We start from the raw sequence: 8,245 nt of genomic DNA, 5'->3' as shown, positions 1-8,245 counted from the left end.
AAGACACTGCTCAAATGGCATTGTCTCGAATTAGGGGTGTTTATTGGCAAAGGGTTCACGATTCAATGCACATCATGATACACATACCACAATGCAATTCTATCATGATGCATGGCAATTCATTACTGCAATAGGCCTACATTCAGTCAGGTCAGGAAGGGTGTCGCGCCAATTACTCCAGGCCTTATGGGTGCGTGGGTTCTGGTTATTGTAGAACACAGGATTAAGAAGAGAACTCGCACACCAAGGGTTGCCGATGCAGGAAAGGTGTTTTAATCCATCAACTTAAACAAAAAATAAAATAAAGTGCTACCAAGTGGGGGTGCAAACGTTTCGGTCCTCAGACCTTCATCAGTGCAAAAGACATTGCAATATTTACTTCAGTAAATGTGTAAAAATACAGATTATTTGTCAGTTACTTTGTAGCATTCATACGTCAATTCATTTCATAGAGCGTTTTAGCATCTGGGAGAGAGCCTCTATCGCAACAGAAATAGACTCTGTACTGAACAAAACCACTGGCAAATTCAATTGAATTATTATTAAATAATCAATTGTCATTATTGTGAAAATAAGTATCATGATGCATTGTCGTGAATCGATGCAGTACAGTATATAGTGAAAACAAGTATCTCGATGCATTGTCATGACTATTTTCTTGCACACCCCTATCTCAAATGCCACCATCAATACTCAAATGCCACTGTCATTTATCAGTGAGCTGATGAATGGACCTGACTAAACATCATGTGAATGATAGATAGAACATGTAATCAGACCAAAACACTTTGATTGGAAAAAGGTTCTTGTCCAGTAGAATGGACACATTGATTCAAGAGATGGAGAATGTGCCCGACGGTGATGATGGACCCAGTGGGCTGTAAATGATTATGCATCTTATCTTAAACCTGTTAAGTCATGGCGTTATAATTTCCTGTGACCAGAATGGCAATGACCAAGTTGTAGTGCATTACTAAAAGGACCTGTGTGATGTTATAGTAGTGTAGTACCATGGTAGTTAACTTTTCAATGACTTACAGCATTTCACTGGTGAGACAGCATGCATTATGGGGCTATGTCACTGTGAAGTGTTGACATGGGATGGATATTGTCAATACATTTGCAACTTGCATTTATTTTGTTTATATTAATTCCTAACTTTAAAGCCTATGCCTACTGCAAATACATTACACTGGTTAAATTGTTATAGACTTTGCAAAGTGCTCACTCAGCATTGTACTTGAATTTGAAGTCTGTACAAAAATGTATTTTTGTTCCCTGAGCCAGTGCCAACATTTCCCAACAAATGTGAGCTATTTTGTATTTTTTTGTAGCTATGTTTTGTTGTATTTGGATAACCCGCATTAACATGAGGGTACAACTCAAAGAAATATGAGCTATAGTGCTTTTTCATTTTGTCCTTAATGTTTTGTTGAGCATGGGTAACGTAAATCCATGTTGACATGTGGGTGCAGACTGACTTAAGTGATTTAGTCGAGGCAAATAAGTGTGTAATGTTATCTCAGGAGACAGGCACACACAGGCACCTGGAGTAACAAGGGCGGCCATTGGCCTTGCCACCCAGATATAACATCCCCACCTTGGCAAGGCAAGGCCCTGCCCTGTCCTGCCCTGCCACGAGGGGCTTTCATCTGGCTACGGCCTCCTTTCACCTTGGGCTTGTTTTCATTACATAACATCTCTCTCTCTCTCTCTGTCTGTCTGTCTCTCTGTCTCTATGTCTGTCTCTCTCTCTCTCTCTCTCTCTCTCTCTCTGCCTTTTTCTGGCTGGGTCTCACTCTCACTGTTTTCTGTCTGTCTGTCTGTCTGTCTGTCTGTCTGTCTGTCTGTCTGTCTGTCTGTCTGTCACACTCTCTTTTGTGAGACAGAGAAAATATATGTTTGTGTTTGTATAACTGTGAGTGTATCTGTGTGTACGCCACTCCAGACGCATCCCCTTACTCCTCACCTGTGTGTGTGTGTGCGTGTGTGTGTGTGTCAAGTAGAGAGAGAGAGAGAGAGAGAGAGAGAGAGAGAGAGAGAGAGAGAGAGAGAGAGTGTGTGTGTGTGTGTTTGTGTGTGTGTGTGTGCACGTGTGCGTGTGTGTGTGTGTGTGTGTGTGTGTGTGTGTGTGTGTGTGTGTGTGTGTGTGTGTGTGTGTGTGTGTGTGTGTGTGTGTGTGTGCATTTGTGCTTGAGTGTGTGTGTGTCTACACACTATGTGTGTTTGTGTGTGTGAGTGCATCTGTGTGGGTGGGGTGTGTGTCAGGTTTTATGTGGCCCGTGTGGATTAACGAATGGATTGTTTGTGGCTGCGCTTCAGAAGGCCCCGGGGCCCCCAGGGGTCCTATAGACTAGAAAGAGAGAGAGCAGAGGGTTTCGCAAAGCCGCATTCACTAATTAATCCACCTGGCCCCTGGAACTGTATCCCCCCTTTCTTCTCCTTTCATCCAAACGTCTAAGTTGAAACCCACACGGGTATAGCGGAACCAATGACATAGGCAGATGTGGTTTGAAGGCTCCTTTGGTGCGAGCCATTTGGGGGGGAAATTGGCACAAAGGTTTTTGCTCTTTAGTCGCGCTTGCTTATCTTTTAATCTGCCCTGTTGTTGTGGGTGATAAGTTAGCCCCCCCCTCCATATCTCAGTCTTTGTGTATCAAGGTAATGTGTGTGTGTGTGTGTGTGTGTGTGTGTGTGTGTGTGTGTGTGTGTGTGTGTGTGTGTGTGTGTGTGTGTGTGTGTGTGTGTGTGTGTGTGTGAGAGAGAGAGAGAGAGAGAGAGAGAGAGAGAGAGAGAGAGAGAGAGAGAGAGACAGAGACAGAGACAGAGAGAGAGAGAGAGAGAGAGAGAAAGGAGACAGGTTGAATCTCTGAGGGTGAATGAGGTACAAAGTGTTGTGCTAGACTATACAAAACATTCAGGAAGAGGCTTTTATGTTGTAACTCAGCATGATGGTGGTGGTGAGCAAGGTTGATGAGTCCAGGGCCAGGTGCATTTTTGTCAAGCAAAGCTCATCATGGGCCGAGTTTCCAGCAGCACCCAGTGCATTTTAGAGTGCTAATTTAACACCTGGAGAGTCCAATTTAACACTCCACATTTGTTTGTTAGAATTTTTGAATTGATATTTCATGTAGCCCCTTAATCCAACTCTCAAAGTACATTAATAGTAATTAGACGACTGGCAAATTTGACACGCCGTAACAAATGTGCTGTTACCAGAATGGAAATTACCAGATTGTAGTGCGTTACTTAAGGCCCTGTGTTATAATGTCATAACATTGTAGTACTATGGTACTTGACTATTACAGCTTGCCACTGGAGGTACAGCGTGCATTAACACTCGTCTAGTTTGTCCTATTGTACACTCTGAGTGTTGAATTCGCACTGCAAAATTTTCTCTGCAGCACCCAACTGGAAAGAGCCTTCGGACCAGGCCTGTGGAGTGAGCCATGTAAGTTAGGAGCCATGGAAGTTAAACAAATTATTCAAAGAGCCGACGAGCTGTGGTCTCATGGAGGATGGCTTAGTCACGGTGCAGAGAGGCCGAGGTTTCAGTCGAGGGAAGACATTGAATTTACTCTGGCCCCTCTGTGTTGACACCAGGCCATAGGGTTGAGTAAACAGCCGAGACAAGATGCTTGTCTGAGTCGACAGCCTCTCCATTACTGCTTGCAGCAGGGAAGATGCAGAACAACATCATGCGCACACAGGACATGCGCTTGGACAAATAGGCAAATGTATTCTAATGCAAACAGACTGGCACTCTCTCGCACAGACGCATGTACAATGTGCATGCACGCACACGTGTGTGCACACACACACAAACACCTGTTTACAAATGTGCACAAGCACACCTACTCGACAATACACACACATACAGCACACAGTATAGGTGCAGACACATATTTTTATGCCTGCACACACACCGGTAGAGACATACATAAAAACATGATGGCCGGACTAATCTGACATCCTCTGACGTCCACACAGAAATAAATGAACACACACACACACACACACACACACACACACACACACACACACACACACACACACACACACACACACACACACACACACACACACACACGTATACACACGTGTGTGCAACAACCTACAACACACACGCACACAAACACAAACACATACATCCATATACACACATGCATGCAACAACCTACAACACAATACGCACACAGTAAATAAATAGGTGCAGACACATATTTTTATGCCTGCACACACCCATAGAGACATACATAAAAACATGACAGCCGGACTAGTCTGACATCCTCTGACGTCCACAAGCCCATATAACGCCGCAAGCCAAAGCCCAAGCCAAGCCAAAAGCCTTTCATCATTCTGAGCACCCTCCACTGCAGGAAGGCAGCCATGCTTATATGCCTCCACAGCACCGCACTAGTGGCCACTAGGGGTGTAAATTATAATCGAAATGTGTCGTTATATCGCGATATAATCTGACGATTGGATCGAATGGCATCGAATCGTGGGGCATCGAAAATATCGAAAATAATTGAATCGCTAGACCCTGCCCAATGCCCTAGCTTCATAACATAATAGAAGAGGAAAAGTAATTGGAAAAAAGTTGAATCAAATCACATTGTATTGTATCGTGGGGCATTCTTAACTATCGAAAATAATCGCATTCGCATCGAATAATAAGATATCGATATTGAATCGTATCGTCATGGAGGCTGTGATTTACACCCGCACTGGCCACATCCATGTGATGTGATGGACACTGAGGCTGAGACTGAGGCTGAGGCTGAGGCGTTGTCATAGTATTATCACCATGGCAACTCTCTGTGTCTCTCTCTCTCTCTCTCTCTCTCTCTCTCTCTCTCTCTCTCTCTCTCTCTCTCTCTCTCTCTCTCTCTAGCCGTGTGGAAGCAGATGACAGAAAGAGAGAGGAGGGGAGAGGTAGATAAGGATGGATGGGTGGATGGATAGACGGATGGGTGGATGGATAGATAAGAGGAGGGAGGGGAGGTACACAGGGGAGGAGAGAGAGAGAGAGAGAGAGAGAGAGAGAGAGAGAGAGAGAGAGAGAGAGAGGTTATTGATTTCCTCCCTCACCCCTGTCAAGGTTTCTAAATTTGTCTTTTTCATGAGTGAGAGAGCCCCCTCTCTCCCTCCCTCCTGACTGTACTTGTTGCGCATACGCACATAAGCACGCACGTACGCATGCACGCTCTCTCAGGTGCGCACACAAACACGTGCATGCACACGCTCGCGCACGCACGCACGCGCACACACACACACACACACACACACACAGGGCCTAAAAATAGCACCCTCATTTTACCTGGCTGAGCTACAGCTGTGTGTGTGTGTGTGTGTGTGCGTGCGTGCGTGCGTGCGTGCGTGCGTGCGTGCGTGCGTGCGTGCGTGCGTGCGTGCGTGCGTGTGTGTGTGTGTGTGTATGTGTGTGTTTGTGTGTGTGTGTACTGCGTGTCTGTGTGTGTGTGTGTGTGTGTGTGTGTGTGTGTGTGTGTGTGTATGTGGCACGAGTGTTCAATGCACGTGTGTTTCTAATGTGCGCTCTGCAATTATTTTAAATAGGTCTCTCATTAAAGGATAGTCGGCAGCGAGTCTTTTCCCAACTAGATCCCACGCTGAAGACTAGTTTAGGAACCAGGCAGTTTCTGAAGCAGTGCTGTGCTGTGCTGCTGAAAAGATCTGAGAGGATGGTAACACAATATGTTGTTTGTCATAGTTACAGGACATGTAGCCAATATGTAGGTGTATATCCCTTTGTTAGTATATCATGCTACATCACATGTACGTATACTCTATGTGAAATCATAAAATCATTCTAAAACGTCATTGTTGAGGTTTACTATTTAAAAAACGGATATTTTTGTTTCACTTGTATTTTCATTTATATATTTATGTGGCTGTTGGTTATTTGTATGTAAGAATTATGTTTTGTGCTAAGTGTGCACAGATTTACACTTCTGTACATGCACATAATAGGTCACTATTCTTGGCAACACAAACATTTGCCATATTATGGAAAACTCTATTACTGAATTCTGAACTCCATTAGCCTACTTTAAAGGGACACTGTGCAGGAAATGGTCAAAAAAGGTACTGCAACTATGCTGCTAATTGAAATTGGGCTGCCTATTGCCAAATTTGATCTTTACATGAAAGTTTACTAAGTATTAAACAAATATTTTCTAGTATGGTTCAAGTACAGTCATTTTTGCAGCTAAAAATGGCTATTTTTGGAAATTCAAAATGGCGGACCATGGAGAAGATCCCCCTTTTCATGTATGAAAAGTGCAATTTTTCCAGTCATAATGAATACTTAGAATTTGATGCGGGTGGTAAGTATTCATGAAAAAGGTAACATCAGTGAATGGGCAGCATGAATTCTGGAAATAAACAACTAAAAATCTCAGACAGTGTCCCTTTAAGGATTGGCTCAGTGTTCTTGCACACCAGTATATAGCCTCTGAATGCCAAAGTAGAGCAAACGTGCATAACTAGTCAGGGGTGCCTTTCTCGAAAGCGTAGTTGTTAGCCAGTTAGCAACTTGGGTAGTTGCCAATGGGAAATTGCATTGCAAACAACAAAGTAGCTAACATAGTTAGCAACTACGGTTTCGAGAAATGCGCCCCAGAAGAGGCAGCTTAGACCCAAACTGATGCCAGCTCAGGCCCAGGTTCCCTTTGGGAGTCGCTACTCCACTTTTTCTCACACGAAGAGACACAAAAAATCTTTGCCTTGGCAAGAACCCAAAACCAAACCCCAGTACCCCCCATCCATTCCCCCCCCCAAAAAAATCACAACTCTGTCAATTATTCAGTCTGGGTGGCAAAAGCGTATGTATTATTAAACAGGCAACGCAGTGCTGCCTTCTCGGCTGGACGGAACCTGAGTGCAACATCTTACTGCAACAAATGAAATATGCAACAGTGGAAGCAGCGGCGGCCACAGCAGCAGCGGTTTCCAAAATTACAGTGCACACCATGACCCCTTATGGCCAAGGGAGATCAGGTGGACATGGATCCGCTTATGAGCCACCTGGGTCCCTGCGTGTTATTGTTACTAGTACTGGACAGGGCTCTAAATAAACTTTTTTTCATCAGTAGCCAAATTAGGCTAGTATTGTACTAGCCAACACTATCAGTCAAAGTGGCTGGTAACCTTAGTTTTCTAAAAGTAGTGTGAGGGATGTGCTGCGCCCACATCCAGTAAAACAGGTGCTGGATTAAACAAAGATGCATAAAGGAAGAGGAAAAAATCCTCACACTGCTCATCGATTTATTCAACACAACGTCTCGACTTCAGGCGATCTTCGTCAGGTGTATAGGTCACCTCGTTTTCTACACGCCAAATTACATTTTCACTAGTATTTGGCCTGCTGGCTGGTGTTAATTTAGAGCCCTGGTACGGCATACTAGATTCTGCATCGTAAACTGCAACAAATGAAATGTGCAGTGGTAGTGGTTCCCTATATGGCGCACCATGACCCCGGATGGGAGATGGACATCCAGCTTGTGGACGACGTGCATCTGTTTATGAAGCACCTGGGTGTTAGTGTGTCCACACCGCATACTAGACGCTATCCTAAAGGGCAACAAATCAAATATGCAGCAGTGGTGTCTGACCATGAGCCCTGGTGAGAGATCAGGTGGACGTACACATGCATCTACTTATGAGCCACCTGTGTCCCCACGTGCCAATGTTCATACTGCATACTAGATTCTATATCCTAAATAGGTAGCAGTTGTGGTAGTGCTGGCAGCAGCAGTGGTACCCTGAATTACAGTCCGTATACCACAACCCCTGATGGGCTCTCATAGACCACCTTGAGCCCTGCTGCGAGTGAGTGTTCATGCTGCATACTACAGTTTACATTTCTAAACTGCATACTTGACTGAATTCTTGGTGTGCTCTGCCAGGCAGTCTGTTGCCACAAAAAAAAAAACCCCAACCCCCACATTTTTTTGTCCATTAATATTGCTAATTAATACATTTATTAACAATTTATAAGTCAATACTGTTACTAACCAATGAATGGAATTATTCTAACGATTAACTTGTGGCTTTCCTGTTTTCATGATAAGTCCCCTCTGTCAGCGACCCCCCTGCAGTACCTCTGCAAACCCCCAGAGGGGCCTCGGTCCCCAGTTTAGGAACCGCTGCATTCTATCTGTACTGCAAATAGCAACTACACAGGAACAAATCACTTAAGTACTACATTCACTGTATCACC

The sequence above is a fragment of the Engraulis encrasicolus genome, chromosome 8, assembly GCF_034702125.1.
Source record: "Engraulis encrasicolus isolate BLACKSEA-1 chromosome 8, IST_EnEncr_1.0, whole genome shotgun sequence".
In the NCBI taxonomy this organism is placed as follows: domain Eukaryota; kingdom Metazoa; phylum Chordata; class Actinopteri; order Clupeiformes; family Engraulidae; genus Engraulis; species Engraulis encrasicolus.
Note: the sequence above shows the minus strand (reverse complement) of the source record.